The following is a 19,009-nucleotide window of genomic DNA, read 5'->3' as shown; positions in this document are numbered from 1 at the left end:
ATCAATAAATTGTTAGTCTATCCTTTACCTAATAATTTAAAATATTTCCTGTGTTATATATTAAATTACATAAGCTTAGACCTGTTTTAAACCTGTTATATGGTTTGGCTCTTGTGTCTCCACCCAAATCTCATTTTGAATTGTAATCCTCATGTGTCAAGGGAGGTACTGGTGGAAGGTAATTGTATCTATGGGAGCAGTTTTCCCCATGCTGTTCTCATGATAGCAAGGGAGTTCTCATGAGATCTGATGGTTTTAAAGTGTGGCACTTCCCTTTAGCTCACCTCCCCTCCTGCCACCTTGTGAAGAAGGTGCATGCTTCTGCTTAGCCTTCTGTAATAATTGTAAGTTTCCTGAGGCCTCCACAGCCATACAGTACTGTGAGTCAAATAAAACTGCCTGATCTGAAAATTACCCAGTCTCAGGTAGTATCTGTATAACAGTGTGAAAACGAGCTAATACACTCTGTCCCAGTGTTCTGTCAGACTATTTCTGCACTTATATTAATTACCATGGATTTATATCTCAACATTTGGTAGGGCTATCCCTCATTATTTAATTTTTTTCAGAATTGAACCATTATTATTAAATGTTTCATTTATGCAGGTAATATTTAGAAATATTTAATTACATAAAAATAGAATCTTCATCATGTCATTCCACTGCTTAAAATACTCAGGCCTTTCCTCTTTATTATACCTTTTATGACTTGTCACAACCCCAGGTGAGAAATCGAAGCACATAGGGAAGTGAGCTTTGAATTCCCTGTGGTGCTATGGGAAGCACTAACATCATAATTGGGACCCATCTAACGTCATAATTGGAACCCATCTTTTACTTCCAGAGTACCCCAAAATGTATAGTGTATTGCAAAAGGTGAATGAACCTAGGGACTTCCTGATTTAATCTAATTATGGGGAAAGGAGCAGGTGAAGCAGATGAATGCTCCAGTCCTAATCCCATAAACCAAATTGAACTTCCCATTTGTTATGACCCTGTAAACATACAAAATCAAGCAGAAAAAACTAGATCGTACTCCAGGCTACCGGTTTTGGTATTGCTTTATTCTTCAAACAAAATTACATGTACATTTTCAATACATTAAAAAAAGACACACTATTTAAATGAAGAGTTTTCTGTGACACTTTTGCTGAAACCTTAGCACTCCAGGAAATACAATTTCACAACTCAGAGTTCTGCAAATTCCCCCAGAGATCTTGATTCTAATCAGTTTGTTTAGCAAATCCCATCATCCCATCCCTTTGACATATGGCCATTTATTTTCTCTAGTGAGAATTCCCAGCCACTCAGAGATCTGCCTCCTTCCAATCTCTCAAATGGCTCAATGCTGGACCAGCCATACCTATTTCATTAGTGACAACTAAGGAGTAAGACTGGTTCCCTTATGATCACTGATGAGTGACGTCAGCTAAAGCAGAAAACCAAGTAGTCTATATATGAAACCTCCCAGTTTTCTCTTCTACTCTTCTCTTGCTCTGTTTTTCTCTCTTGTTATAGAGTTTTTCCCAATATTTTTCTTTTGGTGGCAGTATTGCTCCACTGATAGAGCTACCTCTTTCTCCCGCCTTTTCTTTTTGATAAACACCTGCAGTTGAAACAAGTATATTTCACTTAATAAGAGAGCTTTTCATCTGGGATTTGCATCTAAGGGAGATTTTCCGGAACTTACCAATAATAATACTCTGCCCAGGCTTTCTTGATTACACAGGAAAAGAAGACAAGACAGACTCCATGATCTAGTTTCTGTTTCTTTTCTTCATGATTTTTTCTTTTTAATAACTTTTCAATATCTGTAAAATATGCACCAGTCATTATATAAAATTTGAAAAACAGAAAATGTTAAAGACAAAAGTAAACATCATTATTTATCCCATAAAAAAGAGAGAGCACTACTGTTAAAAGTTTAAAGCAATCTCTCCAGTGAGTTTTCTTTGTGCACACTTTGATATAATTGTGATCATATGATACACATAATTTAATTATCTGATTTTATATTGTTTACATCTCACAAGCATGTTTACATATTCTTCTAAACTTTTTTAAAAGATCTTATAATTGAAAACTTTTTCTTTTAAATTACTTGTTTATTTTCTTTTTAAAATCATCTTTACTGAAGCAAAATTTACATAAAATAAAATGCATCGATTTGTTAATTTTTTTATTTTTTATTTTTTATTTATTTTATTTTTTTAAAATTAATTTATTATTATAATACTGCATGTTCTCACTCATAGGTGGGAACTGAACAATGAGATCACTTGGACTCAGGAAGGGGAACATCACACACCGGGGCCTATCATGGGGAGGGGGGAGGGGGGAGGGATTGCATTGGGAGTTATACCTGATGTAAATGACGAGTTGATGGGTGCAGCAGACCAACATGGCACAAGTATACATATGTAACAAACCTGCACGTTATGCACATGTACCCTACAACTTACAGTATTATAATTGAAAACTTTTAATTATATCATTTAATGCCTGTGGAATTATCTACCATATAGATGTATCATCAATTAATTGTGATTGCTTACAAAACATTGGTATTTTAAATAATACCAGTATAGATTGTGTATAAAACATTACCATTTCAAATAATATATAAATAATGTTTCTATAAACTAAGTAAACTGGATGCTTCCTTACTTGAATTTCAGGCAAAATGCATCCCTGAATAAAGAAAGACTGGTTGACACAAATATCCACCTAACTTAGAGAATGCAAATCTTTGGGGTATTTTATCATTTAGCCTCCAAAACTCACCTATTTAAGGAAGAGAAGAAAATCCTGTAGAAATTTTCCTGAGCACAAAAAGTTTCAACATTTTTTTTCTCTCAATTATGATCTATTCTGAAATAAACTAGCTGTAAATTATTGAAACTGATTTACCCAGTGCTGTGATAAAATTGTGCCTTTCTAAAATGGTTCAAATCCATGGAATTGGCAACCTTACACATATTTTTAAACAAAATTACTTTTCTCCTAGCCAAGAAAATCTATCCTTCAAAACAAAAGAATTTTTTATGATGAGGGCCATCTTAAATAATGAGATAAATGCATACATCATTTTATTTCTCTTCACCCTATTGCAATTCACAAATATTGCTTTCAGATTTGTGTCAATCATGTACCAAGAAAATCTATCATTGTTATTTTTACACCACCATGTATTCACTTATTGTTTCTCTGTTACAATTTGGTAATTCTCAAAATATTTCAAACTTTTTCATTATTATTGTGTCTGCTGTGGTAATTTGTAACGAGTGATCTTTGCTGTTACTGTTGTAATTGTTTTATTATTATTATTATTATCATACTGTAAGTTCTAGGGTACATGTGTACAACGTGCAGGTTTGTGGTTTGTTACATATGTATACATCTGCCATGCTGGTGTGCTGTACCCATTAACTCATCATTTACATTAGGTATATCTCCTAATGCTATCCCTCCCCCTTACCCCCTCCTGAAAATAGGACCCGGTGTGTGATGATCCCCTTCCTGTGTCCAAGTGATCTCATTGTTCAATTACCACCTATGAGTGAGAACATGCGGTGTTTGGTTTTCTGTCCTTGCAATAGTTTGCTGAGAATGATGGTTTCCAGCTGCATCCATGTCCCTACAAAGGACACGAACTCATCCTTTTTATGGCTGCATAGTATTCCATGGTGTATATGTGCCACATTTTCTTAATCCAGTCTGTCACTGATGGACATTAGGGTTGATTCCAAGTCTTTGCTATTGTGAATAGTGCCGCAATAAACATACGTGTGCATGTGTCTTTATAGCAGTATGATTTATAATCCTTTGGGTGTATCCCCAGTAATGGGATGGCTGGGTCAAATGGTATTTCTAGTTCTAGATCCTTGAAGAATCTCCACACTGTCTTCCACAATGGTTAAACTAGTTTACAGGCCAACCAACAGTGCAAAAGTGTTCCTATTTCTCCACATCCTCTCCAGCACCTGTTGTTTCCTGAGTTTTTAATGATTGCCATTCTAACTGGTGTGAGATGGTATCTCATTGTGGTTTTGATTTGCATTTCTCTGATGGCTAGTGATGATGAGCATTTTTTCCTGTGTCTGTTGGCTGCATAAATGTCTTCTTTTGAGAACTGTCTGTTCATATCCTTTGCCCACTTTTTGATGGGGTTGTTTGTTTTTTTCTTGTAAATTTGTTTGAGTTCTTTGTAGGTTCTGGATATTAGCCCTTTGTCAGATGAGTAGATTGCAAAAATTTTCTCCCATTCTGTAGGTTGCCTGTTCACTCTGATGGTAATTTCTTTTGCTGTGCAGAAGCTCTTTCGTTTAATTAGATCCCATTTGTCAATTTTGGCTTTTGTTGCCATTGCTTTTGGTGTTTTAGACACGAAGTCCTTGCCCATGTCTATATCCTGAATGGTATTGCCGAGGTTTTCTTCTAGGGTTTTTATGGTTTTAGGTCTAACATTTAAGTCCCTAATACATCTTGAGTTAATTTTTGTATAAGATGTAAGGAGGGGATCCAGTTTCAGCTTTCTACATACGGCTAGCCAGTTTTCCCAGCAGCATTTATTAAATAGGGAATCCTTTCCCCATTTCTTGTTTTTGTCAGGTTTGTCAATGATCAGATGGTTGCAGATGTGTGGTATTATTTCTGAGGGCTCTGTTCTGTTCCATTGGTCTAGATCTCTGTTTTGGTACCAGTACCATGCTGTTTTGGTTACTGTAGCCTTGTAGTATAGTTTGATGTCAGGTAGTGTGATGCCTCCAGCCATGTTCTTTTGGCTTAGGATTGTGTTGGCAATGAGGGGTCTTTTTTGGTTCCATATGAACTTTAAAGCAGTTTTTTCCAATTCTGTGAAGAAAGTCCTTGGTAGCTTGATGGGGATGGCATCGAATCTATAAATTACCTTGGGCAGTATGGCCATATTTACAATATTGATTCTTCCTATCCATGAGCATGAAATGTTCTTCCATTAGTTTGTGTCCTCTTCTATTTCATTGAGCAGTGGTTTGTAGTTCTTCTTGAAGAGGTCCTTCACATCCTTGTAAGTTGGATTCCTAGGTATTTCGTTCTATTTGAAGCAATTGTGAATGAGAGATCACTCATGATTTGGCTCTCTGTTTGTCTGTTATTGGTGTATAACAATGCTTGTGATTTTTGCACATTGATTTTGTATCCTGAGACTTTGCTGAATTTGCTTATCAGCTTAAGGAGATTTTGGGCTGAGACGATAGGGTTTTCTAAATATACAATCATGTCATCTGCAATCAGGGACAATTCGACTTCTTCTTTTCCTAATAGAATACACTTTGTTTCTTTTTCCTGCCAGATTGCCCTAGCCAGAACTTCCAACACTATGTTGAATAGGAGTGGTGAGAGAGGACATCCCTGTCTTGTGCCAGTTTTCAAAGGGAATGCTTCCAGTTCTTGTCCATTCAGTATGATATTGGTTGTGGGTTTTTCCTAAATAACTCTTATTATTTTGAGATACATTCCATCAATACCGAATTTATTGAGAGTTGTTAGCATGAAGGGTTGTTGAATTTTGTCAAAGGCCTTTTCTGCATCTATTGAGATAATCATGTGGTTCTTGTCTTTGGTTCTGTTTATATGCTGGATTATGCTTACTGATTCGTGTATGTTGAAGCAGCCTTGCATCCCAGGGTTGAAGCCCACTTGATCATGGTGGATAAGCTTTTTGATGTGCTCCTGGATCGATCTGGTTTGCCAGTATTTTATTGAGGATTTTGCATCAATGGTCATGAGGGATATTGGTCTAAAATTCTCTTTGCTGTTGTGTCTCTGCCAGGCTTTGGAATCAGGATGATATAGACGTCATTAAATGAGTTAGGGAGGATTCCCTCTTTTTGTATTGATTGGAATAGTTTCAGAAGGAATGATACCAGCTCCTCCTTGCACCACTGGTAGAATACAGCTGTGAATCTGTCTGGTCCTGGGATTTTTTTGGTTGGTAGGCTACTATTTATTGCCTCAATTTCAGAGCCTGCTATTGGTCTATTCAGGGATTCAACTTCTTCCTGATTTAGTCTTGGGAGAGTGTATGTGTCCAGGAATTTATCCATTTCTTCTAGGTTTTCTAGTATATTTGCATAGATGTGTTTATAGTATTCTCTGATGGTAGTTTGTATTCACGTGGGATCTGTGGTGATATCCCCTTTATCATTTTTTATTGTGTCTACTTCATTCTTCTCTCTTTTCTTCTTTAGTAGTCTTGATAGCTGTCTATCAATTTTGTTGATCTTTTCAAAAAACCAACTCCTGGATTCATTGATTTTTTGGAGCATTTTTTGTGTCTCTATCTCCTTCAGTTCTGCTCTGACCTTAGTTATTTCTTGCCTGCTAGCTTTTGAATGTGTTTGCTCTTGCTTCTCTAGTTCTTTTAATTGCCATGTTAGGGTGTCAATTTTGGATCTTTCCTTCTTTCTCTTGTGGGCATTTAGTGCTATAAATTTCCCTCTATACACTGCTTTAAATGTGTCCCAGGGATTCTGGTATGTAGTCTCTTTGTTCTCATTGGTTTCAAAGAACATATTCATTTTTGCCTTCATTTCGTTATGTACCCAGTAGTCAATCAGGAGCAGGTTGCTCATTTTTCATGTAGTTGAGCAGTTCTGTGCACGTTTCTTAGTCCTGAGTTCTAGTTTGATGGCACTGTGGTCTGAGATACAGTTTGTTATAATTTCTGTTCTTGTACATTTGCTGAGGAGTGCTTTACTTCCAACTATGTGGTTAATTTTGGAATAAGTGCAATGTGGTGCTGAGAAGAATGTTTATATTCTGTTGATTGGAGGTGGAGAGTTCTGTAGATGTCTATTAGTTCCGCTTGGTGCAGAGATGAGTTCAATTCCTGGATATCCTTGTTAACTTTCTGTCTCGTTGATCTGTCTGATGTTGACAGTGGGGTGTTGAAGTCTCCCATTATTATCGTATGGTAGTCTAAGTCTCTTTGTAAGTCTCTAAGGACTTGCTTTATGAATCTGGGTGCTCCTGTATTGAGTGCATATATATTTAGGATAGTTAGCTCTTCTTGTTGAATTGATGCCTTTACCTTTATGTAATGGCCTTCTTTGTCTCTTTTGATCTTTTTTGGTTTAAAATCTGTCTGTTTTATCAGAGACTAGGATTGCAATCCCTGCCTTTTTATTTTCCATTTGCTTGGTAGATCTTCCTCCAACCCTTTATTTTGAGCCTATGTATGTCTCTGCACGTGAGATGGGTCTCCTGAATACAGCGCACTGATGGGTCTTGACTCTTTATCCAACTTGACAATCTGTGTCTATTAATTGGAGCATTTAACTCATTTACATTTAAGGTTAATATTGTTATGTGTGAATTTGATCCTGTCTTTATGATGTTAGCTGGTTATTTTGTTTGTTAGTTGATGCAATTTCTTACTAGCATCAATGGTCTTTTCATTTTGGCATGTTTTTGCAATGGCTGGTACTGCTTGTTCCTTTCTATGTTTAGTGCTTCCTTCAGGAGCTCTTGTAGGGTCGGCCTGGTGGTGACAAAATCTCTCAGCATTTGTTTGTCTGTAAAGGATTTTATTTCTACTTCACTTATGAAACTTAGTTTGGCTGGATATGAAATTCTGGGTTGAAAATTCTTTTCTTTAAAAATGTTGAATATTGGCCCCCACTCTTCTGGCTTGTAGAGTTTCTGCCAAGAGATTCACTGTTAGTCTGATGGGCTTCCCTTTGTGGGTAACCCGACCTTTCTCTCTGGCTGCCTTAACATTTTTTCCTTCATTTCAACTTTGGTGAATCTGACAATTGTGTGTCTTCTAGTTGCTCTTCTCAAGGAGTATCTTTGTGGCATTCTCTGTATTTCCTGAATTTGAATGTTGGCCTTCCTTGCTACGTTGGGGAATTTCTCCTGGATAATACCCTGCAGAGTGTTTTCCAACTTGGTTCCATTCTCCCTGTCACTTTCAAGTACACCAATCAGGTAGATTTGGTCTTTTCACTTAGTCCCATATTTCTTGGAGGCTTTGTTAGTTTCTTTTCACTCCTTTTTATCTAAACTTCTCTCTTCCTTTCATTAATTTGATCTTCAATCACTGATACCCTTTCTTCCAGTTGATTGAATCAGTTACTGAAGCTTGTGAATTTGTCACATGGTTCTCATGCCATGGTTTTCAGCTCTATCATGTCATTTAAGGACTTCTCTACATTGGTTATTCTAGTTAGCCTTTCATCTAATCTTTTTTCAACTTTTAAAAATTCTTTGCAATGTGTTCCAACTTCCTCCTTTAGCTTGGAGAAGTTTGATCTTCTGAAGCCTTCTCTCAACTCATTAAAGTCATTCTCCTTCCAGCTTTGTTCCATTGCTGGTGAGGAGCTGCGTTCCTTTGGAGGGGAGAGACCCTCTGATTTTTAGAGTTTTCAGCTTTTCTGCTTTCTTTTTTCCCCATCTTTGTGGTTTTATCTACCTTTGTTCTTTGATCATGATGACATACAGATGGGGTTTTGGTGTGGACGTCCTTTCTGTTTGTTAGTTTTCCTTCTAACCATCATGACCCTCTGCTGCAAGTCTGTTGGAGTTTGCTGGAGGTTCACTCCAGACCCTGTTTTCCTGGGTATCAGCAGCAGAGGCTGCAGAATAGTGAATGTTGCTGAAGAGCAAATTATGCTGCATGATTGTTCCTCTGCAAGCTTTGTCTCTGAGTTGTACCTGGCCGTGTGAGGTCTCAGTCTGCCCCTACTGGGGGATGCCTCCCAGTTAGGCTACTCGGGGGGTCAGAGACCCACTTGAGGAGGCAGTCTGTCCGTTCTCAGATCTCAAAGTCCGTGCTGGAAGAACCACTAGTCTCTTCAAAGCTGTCAGACAGGGACATTTAAATCTGCAGAAGTTTCTGCTGCCTTTTGTTTGGCTATGCTCTGTCCCCAGAGGTGGAGTCTACAGAGGCAGGCAGGCCTCCTTGAGCTGCGGTGGGCTCCACCCAGTTGGAGCTCCCCGGCAGCTTTGTTTACCTACTCAAGCCTCAGCAATGGCGGGCACCCCTCCCCCAGCCTCGCTGCCACCTTGCAGTTAGATCTCAGACTGCTGTGCTAGCAATGAGGGAGGCCCCATGGGCATGGGACCCTCTGAGCTAGGTGCAGGATATAATCTCCTGGTGTGCCATTTGCTAAGACCCTTGGTAAAGCAGAGTATTAGGGTGGGAGTGACCTGATCTTCCAGGTGCTGTGTGTCACGGTTTCCCCTGGCTAGGAAAGGGAATTTCCTTACCCCCTGAACTTCCCAGCTAGGTGATGCCTCGCCCTGCTTCAGCTCTTGCTCGGTGGGCTGCACCCACTGTCCTGCACCCACTGTCCAACATGCCAGTGAGATGAACCTGGTACCTCAGTTGGAAATGCAGAAATCACCTGTCTTCTGTGTAACTCACATTGGGAGCTGTAGCCTGGAGCTGTTCCTATTTTGCCATCTTGGAAAAGATCTGTAATTTTTTTTTTCTTTTCAGGCAGAGTCTTGCTCTGTCTGTCAGGCTGGAGTGTAGTTGTGTGATCTCAGTTGACTGCAACATCTGCCTGCTGAGCTCAAACAATTGTCCTGCCTCAGATTCCTGAGTAGCTGGGATTACAGGTGACCCGCAGCATGCTTGGCTAATTTTTGTATTATTAGTAGAGATGAGGTTTTGCCATGTTGGTTACGCTGGTCCCAAAATCCTGACCTCAGGTGATCTGCCCTCCTTGGCCTCCCAAATGCAGGGAGTACAGGTATGAGCCACTGCATCCAGACTGTTGTAGTTGTTTTGAGGTGCTATGAACCGTGCTCATATTAGATGGTGAACTTAATACATTTTGTGTGTGTTCTGACTGCTCCACTGACCAGTCATTCCTCCATCTCTCTCTCTATTCCTCAGGCTTCTCTATTTGCTGAGACACAACAATATATAAATTAAATCAGTTAGTAACCCTAAAATGGCCTCTAAGTGTTCACGTGAAAGAGTCATACCTTTATCACTTTAAATCAAAAGCTAAAAATAATTACATTTACTAAGACTACTCAGTTTACTGAAAGTAACCACATCAAAAGGTGAGAAAAGCCAGAACTAGGTTTTTTGAGTCAGTTAATCAAAGTGTGAATACAGAAGAAAATGTCTTAAAATAAATTTAAAATGCTACTCCAGTGAACACAAGAATGATAAGAAAGTAAAACAGCCTTATTGCTGGCATGAATTAAGTTTTACTGGCATGGATAGAAGACCAAGCAAGTCACAACATTCCCTTAAAACAAAGCCTAATCCAGAGCAAGGCCCTAACTCTCTTCAACTCTATGAAGGTGGTGAGTGTTAAGAAAGCTTCAGAAGAAAACTTTGAAGCTAGCAGAGGTGGTTTATCAGATTTAAAGGAAGAGGTTATATCCGTAAAATGAAAGTGAAAGGTGAAGCAACAAGTGCTGATGTGGAAGCTACAGCAAGGTATCCGGAATATCTAGCTAAGATCATTGAAGAAGGTGGATACACTAAACAACCTTGCCAATATAAAGAAAACTGCCTTCTATTGTCAAAAGATGCCAGGACATTCACAGCTAGAGACAACTCAATGCCAGGCTTCAAAGCAGTAACAAAACAGGCTGACTCTCTTGTTAGGGGCTAAAACAGTTGGAGATTTTAATTGAAGCCAATGGTCATTTACTATTTCAAAAATCCTAGGGCTCTTAAGAAATATAATAATTTTACTCTACAAATTAGAAAACCTAGATGAAATGAATACATTCCTGGATACATATAATCTACTGAGATTAAACCATAAAGAAACAGAAAATTGAACAGACCAATAATGAGTAATCCAATTGAAACAGTAGCAAAATATCTCCCAATAACAAGAAAAACTATACTCGAGGCTGACTTTAATGTTATATTCTACCAAACTTTGAAAAAAGAACTAACAGTAATTCTACTCAAACTATTTCAAAAACTTGAAGAGGAAGGAATTTTTTGTAGTTCAATCTATAAGGCTAGCATTATCCTGATATTAAAATTAGACAGGAGCACAATAAAAAAGAAAACTACAGGCTAATATCCCTGATGAAAATAAATGCAAAGATTGTCAACAAAATACTAGCAAATAGAATTCAACAACACATCAGAAAGATAATACACTGTGATGAGTATGATTTATTCCAGGAATGCAAAGATGGTTCAACATATACAAGTTAATGTGATACATCACATCAACAAAATTAAGGACAAAAACTATAAGATTATCTCAATAGATACAAAAAAAGTGTTTGTTAATACTCAACAATGGAGAAAGGGGGAGCTAGATGGTGGGATGAAAAGCTCCATCACTCATCCCCCTTGCTGGGATACAATTTTAACAACTATCTACACAGAAAAAAATAACTTTCCTAAGAGACAAAAATCAGGTGAACCCTCAGAGTACCTGGTTTTGTCTTTGTATCACTAAAAAAGGCACTAAAGAGGTAGAAAAAAAAGTATTGAATTGAAAATTCCACCTCTCTCTCCCACACCCATGAGGCAGTGGCATGGGGCAGAGATCATCACTGGATGCTGAGTGTGAGACATTGAACTAAGTCCTGTCTTGTTAGAGGAGAAAACAAAACCAGACCAAACTTAGCTGACACCCACCCATGGAGAGAGCATTTAAACCAACCCTAGCCAAGGAGAATTATCAATCCTAGCAGACCAAACCTGAGTTTTCACAAACCTCATTACTATGGACTACAGTGCTCTGTGTCTCTAAATGAACTTGAAAGACAATCTAGGCTATAAGGACTGTAACTCTTTGGTGAGTCATATTGCTGAACTAGGCCTAGAGAAAGTGGACTGGAGGGACACATAACCTAATGAGACATCAGTTGATGTGGTTAAGAGAGTGCTGGCATTACCCCTCCCCTAAATCCAGGGTGCACAGCTCACAGCTACAAAAGAGACCCTTTCCTTCCACTTGAGGAGAGGAGAGGGAAGAATGGGGAAATCCTTGCCTTGCATCTTGGATATCAGCTCAGCTGCAGCCAGATATGGTACTGATGAGAGAGTCCTGAGGCTCCTGTTTTAGCCCCTAGATCCCAGAAAACAATTCTAGGTAAACACTGGGCCAGAAGGAAGCACACTTCTTTGAAGGAAATAACCCAGTCCTGGCAGCATTCATCACCTGTTAACTGAAAATCCCTTGGTCTCTGAATAACTGGCAACAATATACCCAGGTACTATGTCAATGGCCTTCAGTAAGCCTCTGTGACTTGCTGGTTTCACGTGACACTCAATGATTACCAGCTGTGGTGGCTACAGGGTGAAATTTCTGCTTGATAAAAGCACAGGAAAATGTAAAGGGGACTTTGTCTTGTGACTTAGGCTCTAGCAAGACCACAAGGTGGTAGAGCAACAAGCAACATCTTTGGATCCCTGGTTTTAGAACCTGGTCCTTGCACAGCATTTCTGGACATGCCCTAGACCAGAGGGGAGCCCTCGGCCGTGCGGGTGAGTCTCAAGTCAGTCAGCATTTACAACAAGCTGACTTAAAAGCCCTTGGGGATAAGGGAACATAAGCAGTAGTTTGGCAGTACTCTTCATGGCCTGAGGTGGTGGTGACTACAGGGTGAGGCATCTCTGCCTTTGGAAGGGGGAAGGAAGAGTGGGAGAGGTTGCGTCCTGTGATTTGACTGAAGGTCAGCCACAGTACAATAGAACACAAAGTGGATTTCTAAGGTTTTTTACTCTAGTCCCTGAATCTTGGATTAAAGCTCTGAACCCACCTGGAGCCTGGGGGACCTCATAACTCTGGAATGAAGAAGATAGGCCTGGCTGGTTTTGTCATTGGTTGATTCTAGAACCCCAGGGCCTAGAGAAAACATAGGCATTAGCAAGAAAGTGCTTACAGCAGGCCGTGGGTGAGACCCAGTGCTGTTCTGGCTTCAGGTCTGACCCAGTACCGTCATAGTGATTGTGGTCACAGGGAGGCTTGTGTCACTTCACCCTAGATTTAGGTGGCTCAGAACAGAGGCAGAGATTCTTTTGTTTTGAGTAAAGTAAGAGAAGAAAACAAGAGTCCTGGTCTGGCAATCCAGAGAAATCTCCTAGAGTTTTTCTAAGACCATCAAGGTGATACCTCTGTGAGTCTGCAAGAACCACAATGTTATTCAGCTTGGAGTGCCCCCTAAAGCAGGTACAGTTTAGATCACAACAACCAAATCCTTTGAAATATCTGGAAAAGCTTCCCAAGAAGGATGAGTACAAGTAAGTCCAGACAGTGAAGACTACAATAAATGCCTAACTCTTCAATGCCTGGATACTGATGAGCATCTACTAGCATCAACAACATCCAGGAAAACATGATCTCACCAAATGAATAAATAAAGAACCAGGGACTTATCCTGGAGAAACAGATATGTGATTTTTCAAACAGGAAATACAAATAGCTGTGTTGAGGAAAATCAAAGAAATTTAAGATACCACAAACAAGGTATTTACAATTCTACCAGATAAATTTAACAAAGAGGTTGAAATAATTAAAGATAACCAAGCAGAAATTTCCGAGCTGGAAAATGCAAGTGACATACTGAAAAATACACCAAAGTCCTTAAATACCAGAATTGATAAAAGCAAGAGAAAAAAATTAGGGAGTTGAACAATGAGAACACATGGACACAGAGAGGGGAACATCACACACTGGGGCCTGTCAGGGGGTAGGGGGCTAGAGGAGGAATAGCATTAGAAGAAATACCTAATGTAGGTGACAGGTTCATGGGTGCAAGAAACCACCAAGCCATGTGTATACCTATGTAACAAACCGGCACATTCTGCACATGTATCCCAGAACTTAAAGTATAATAAAAAAATACAACGAGCTTGGAAACAGGCTATTTAAGGATACACACAAAAAAAGAATTAAAAAAATACAATAAAACATGACTACAGGATTTAGAATACAGCCTCAAAAGGGAAAATTTTGGGGGCTTAAAGTTAAAGGCCTTAAAATGGGGGTAGAGAAAGACATAGGGGTAGAAAGTTTACTTAAAAGAATAATAACAGAGAACTTTCCAAACCTAGAGAAGGATATCAATACTCAAGGAAAAAAAAAAAAAAAAGGTTACAGAACACCAAGCAGGTTTAACCCAAGAAAGACTCCCGCAGCGCTTTCAATAATCAATCTCTGAAAGGTCAAGGATAAAGAAAGAATTCTAAAAGCAGCAATAGAAAAGAAACAAGGAACACACAATGGAGCGCCAATACATCTGGCAGCAGACTTTTCAGTGGGAATCTTACAGGCCAGGCAAGAATTACATGACACATTTAAAGTGCTGAAGGAAACAAAACTGTTATCTTAGAATGGTATATCTAGCAAATATATTATTCAAATGAGAAAGAGAAATAAAGACATTGCCAGACAAATAAAAACTGAAAAACTTTGTTAACACCAGTCCTGTCCTACAAGAAATGACAGAGTCATTCAGTCAGAGGGAAAAGGACATTAATGAGCAATAAGAAATTACCTGAAGGTAGAAAACTCACTGGTAATGGTAGGTACACAGAAAAACACAGAATATCATGACACTGTAACTGTTGTGTGTAAACTACTCTTATCCAAAGTAGAAAGAAGAAAGAAAAGAATCAAAGTAATAACGACAACTTTTCAAGACATAGTAAATTAAGATATGACTAGAAACAAAAAAAGATAAAAACTGAGGGTAGAAAGTTAAAGCATAGAGTTTTTATTATTATTTTTTGCTTGTTTGTTTATCCAAACATTTTCAAGTTGTTATCAGGTTAAAATAATGGATTGTAAGGTAGTATTTGTAATCCTATTGTAACCTCAAACCAAAAAGCATACAATGGAGATGCAAAAAAATAAAAAACAAGATACTAAATCATATCATCAGGGAAAATCATCTCTACTAAAAGAAGATAAGAATGAAAGAAAGAAGAAATAGACGACCATAAAAAATAAAACAAATTTAAAAAATGGCAGGAGTAAGTCCTTACTTAATAATAACATTGAATGTAAATGGGCTAGATGCTCGAATTGAAAGATATTGATTAGCCGGCATTAAAAAAAAAAGACCCATTGATCTGTTGCCTATAAAAAAGGGGGGCGGGGGGGAAAACACATTTCACCTAGGAAGACACACAGACAGAAAATAAATGAATGTAAAATATATTCCAAGCCAATGGAAACCAAAAAAAGAGCAGAAGTTGCTTTATTTGTATCAGAGAAAATAGATGTTAAGAAAAAAAGTACAAGAAGGGACAAGAAGGTCAGTATATAATGATAAAGGGATCAGTTCAGCAAAGGCATATAACAATTTTAAATATATATGCACCTGACACTGGAGCTACAAGATGTTAAATCAGATTTAACCTAAAGCTACCTCCTTACATATTTAGGTTCAGCCTAAAAGTTTTTTTGTACATTGTGAACTATAACAAGTGGAAGTGTAAACAGACAGTAGTCTACACTTGTGCCAGTCAGCAAGTTTTGGCCAATCAATGTAGCCAACTGTTTGAACCTTGCTCAAATAAGGCAAAAGCTAAGCTGTAACCAATCTAGCTGTTTCTGTACCTCACTTCCATTTTCTGTATGTTACTTTCCTTTTTCTATCCATAAGTCTTCTTCCATTGTGTGCCTGCACTACAGTCTCTGAGCCTACTGTGGCTCAGAAGGCTGATCAATTTGTGAATCATCCATTGCTCAATTAAACTCCTTTACATTTAATTCAACTGAAGTATTTCTTTTATCAGAGATATATAAAGGAAATACTATTAGAGATAAAGAGAGAGAGAGAGAAGCCCCAATACAATAATAGCTGGAGACTTCAACGCCCCACTTTCAGCATTGGACACAACTTCCAGAGAGAAAATCAATAAAGAAACATCCGACTCAGTCTCAACTATAAACCAAATGGACCTAATAGACATTTACAGAACATTTTATCCAATGGCTGCAAAATACACATTCTTTTTTTCAGCACATAAATTATTCTCAAGAATAGACTACATATTAGATCAAAAACAAGTGTAAAAACATTCAAAAACTGAAATAATATCAAATATCTTCTCTTACTATGAGGAAATAAAACTAGATATTAATAACAAAAGACATTTTGGAAACTATACAAATACATGGAAATTAAACAATATGCTCCTGAATGACATGTGGATCAGTGGTGAAATTAAGAAGGAAACTGAAAAATTTCTTGAAACATATGCTAATGGAAACACAAAACACCAAAACTTATGAGATACACCAAAAGCAGTACTAAGATGGAAGTTTATAGCTATAAGTGCCTACATGAAAAAAGGAGGAAAACATTCAAATAAACAATTTAACAATGCGTCTTAAAGAACTAGAAATGCAAGAGCAAATCAAAACCAAAATTAGTAGAAGAAAAGTAGTAATAAAGATCAGAGCTGAAAGAAATTAAATTGAAGTGAAGAAAACAATACAAAAGATCAATGAAATGAAAAGTTATTTTTTGGAAAGTTAAACAAAGTTGACAAAACTTTACACAGACTGACTAATAAAAAAGGAGACACAAATAAATAAAATCAGAAAAGAAAAAGGAGATATTACAACCAATACCACAGAAATTCAAAAAATTGTTAGTAGCTACTGAGCAACTATATTCTAATAAACTGGAAAATCTAGAAGAAATGGACAAATTCCTAGGCACATAAAACTTACCAAAGTTGAACCAGGAAGAAATTCAGAACCTTAACAGTTCAATAACAAGTAATGAGATCGAAGCTATGATAAAGTTCCCCCAGTAAAGAAAAGCCCAGGACCTTACAGCTTCACTGTTGAATTCTACCAAACATTTAAAAAAATAAACGTTATGCACATGTACCCTAGAACTTAAAGTATAATAAAAAAAATCTGAAGGCTACATATAAATTTGTGAAGAATATTTTAAGAAATTATTCACATATAATAAAGAATATTGTAAAACAAAAAAAAATAAAAAAAAAGAACTAACACCAACCCTACTCAACCTCTTCCAAAAGAATAGAGGAAGAAGGAATACTTCCAAACTCATTCCATGAGGCCGTTATTACCCAGATTCCAAAGCCAGACAAAGACACATCAAAAAAAAGAAAACAGGCAAATATCCAATCAATATTTATGCAAAAATCCTCAACAAAATACTAGCAAATTGCATTCAACAATGCTTAGAAAGGTCATCCATTGTGACCAAGTTGGGAGTATCCATGGGATGCAATGGTGGTTCAATATAGAAATAAAATAACGTGATATGTCATATCAACAGAGTGAAGGATAAAAGCCATATGATCATTTCAATTAATGCTGAAATAACATAACGTTTCTTCATGAGAAAAACCCTCAAAAAACTGGAGATAAAAAAAACATACCTCAGCATAACAAAAACCCTATACAACAGACCCAAAATTAGTATCATACTGAATATGGAAAAAATGAAAGCCTTTCCTAAAAAATCTGGAACACGACAAGGATGCCCACTGTCACCACTGTTATTCAGCATTGTACTGGAAGTCCTAGCTAGAGCAATTAGACAAGAGAAAGGTATAAAAGACATCCAAATTGTAAAAGAAGAAATCAAATTATCTTTGTTTGCAGATGATATAGCTCATATTTGGAAAAAACCTTAAGACTACAAAAAAAAAAAAAGAACCATTAGAACCAATAAACAAATTCAGTAAAGTTGCAGGATACAAAATCACCATATAAAAATCAGTACTTCTATATGGGAACAATGAACAACCTAAATAAGAAATTTTAAAAGCAATCCCAACTACAATAACTACACATAACATTAAATATCTAGCAATTAACTAAAGAAGTGAAAGACCTCTATAATAAAAACTATAAAACATTGATGACAGAAATTGAAGAAAATACCAAATAAAGAAAAATATTCCATGTTCACTGATTGAAAGAATCAATTTTTTTTGTTTGCTTGTTTTGTTTTTTTATTTTTTAATACTGTAAATTCTGGGATACATGTGCAGAACATGGAGCTTTGTTACATGGGTATACATGTGCCATGGTGGTTTGCTGCACTCATCAACCCATCATCTACGTTAGGTATTTCTCCTAATGTTGTCCCTCCCCAGCCTCCCACCCTGCAACAGGCCCCAGTGTGTCATGTTCCCCTCTCTGTGTCTATGTCTTCCCATTGTTCAACTCTCACTTATGAGTGAGAATATGCGGTCAATGTTTGGTTTTCTGTTCCTGTGTTACTTTGTTGAGAATGATGGTTTCCAGCTTCATCCATGTCCCCGAAAAACACATGAGCACATCCTTTATATGGCTATATAGTATTCCATGGTGTATATGTGCCACATTTTCTTTATCCACTCTATCATTTACAGGCATTTGGGTTTGTTCCAAATCATTGTTATTGCGAACAGTGCTGCAATAAACATATGGGCTCATGTGTCTTTATAGAAGAATGATTTATAATCCTTTGGGTATATACCCAGTAATGGGATTGCTGGGCCAAATGTTATTTCTGATTCTAGATCCTTGAGGAATTGCCACACTGTCTTCCACAATTATTGAACTAATTTACACTCCCACCAACAGTATAAAAGCGTCCTCCTATTCCTCTACAACCTCTACAGCATCTGTTGTTTCCTGACAATTCTTACGGTTGCATAGTATTCCATGGTGTATATGTGCCACATTTTCTTTTTTTATTATTATTATACTTTAAGTTCTAGGATACATGTGCACAATGTGCAGGTTTGTTACATATGTATACTTGTGCCATGTTGGTGTGCTGCACCCATCAACTCGTCAGCACCCATAAACTCGTCATTTACATCAGGTATAACTCCCAATGCAATCCCTCCTCCCTCCCCCCTCCCCATAATAGGCCCCGGTGTGTGATGTTCCCCTTCCAGAGTCCAAGTGATCTCATTGTTCAGTTCCCACCTATGAGTGAGAACATGCGGTGTTTGGTTTTCTGTTCTTGTGATAGTTTGCTGAGAATGATGGTTTCCAGCTGCATCCATGTCCCTACAAAGGATACGAACTCATCC

General features: G+C 37.6%; 1 long non-coding RNA gene across 1 annotated transcript in view; it reads right to left on the bottom strand.

The window, feature by feature from the left end:
* Positions 1-1,676: 1,676 nt before the first annotated feature.
* The window catches only part of LOC112616500, a 220,332-nt gene continuing 202,999 nt past the window's right edge, over positions 1,677-19,009 (bottom strand). The window contains exon 3 of the long non-coding RNA XR_003117648.1: positions 1,677-1,811. This is a non-coding gene — a long non-coding RNA (uncharacterized LOC112616500). The remainder of the gene's footprint in view (positions 1,812-19,009) is intronic.

This window comes from Theropithecus gelada, chromosome X (genome assembly GCF_003255815.1).
Source record: "Theropithecus gelada isolate Dixy chromosome X, Tgel_1.0, whole genome shotgun sequence".
Lineage (NCBI taxonomy): Eukaryota > Metazoa > Chordata > Mammalia > Primates > Cercopithecidae > Theropithecus > Theropithecus gelada.
Note: the sequence above shows the minus strand (reverse complement) of the source record. Positions and strands in the feature narration are given on the sequence as shown.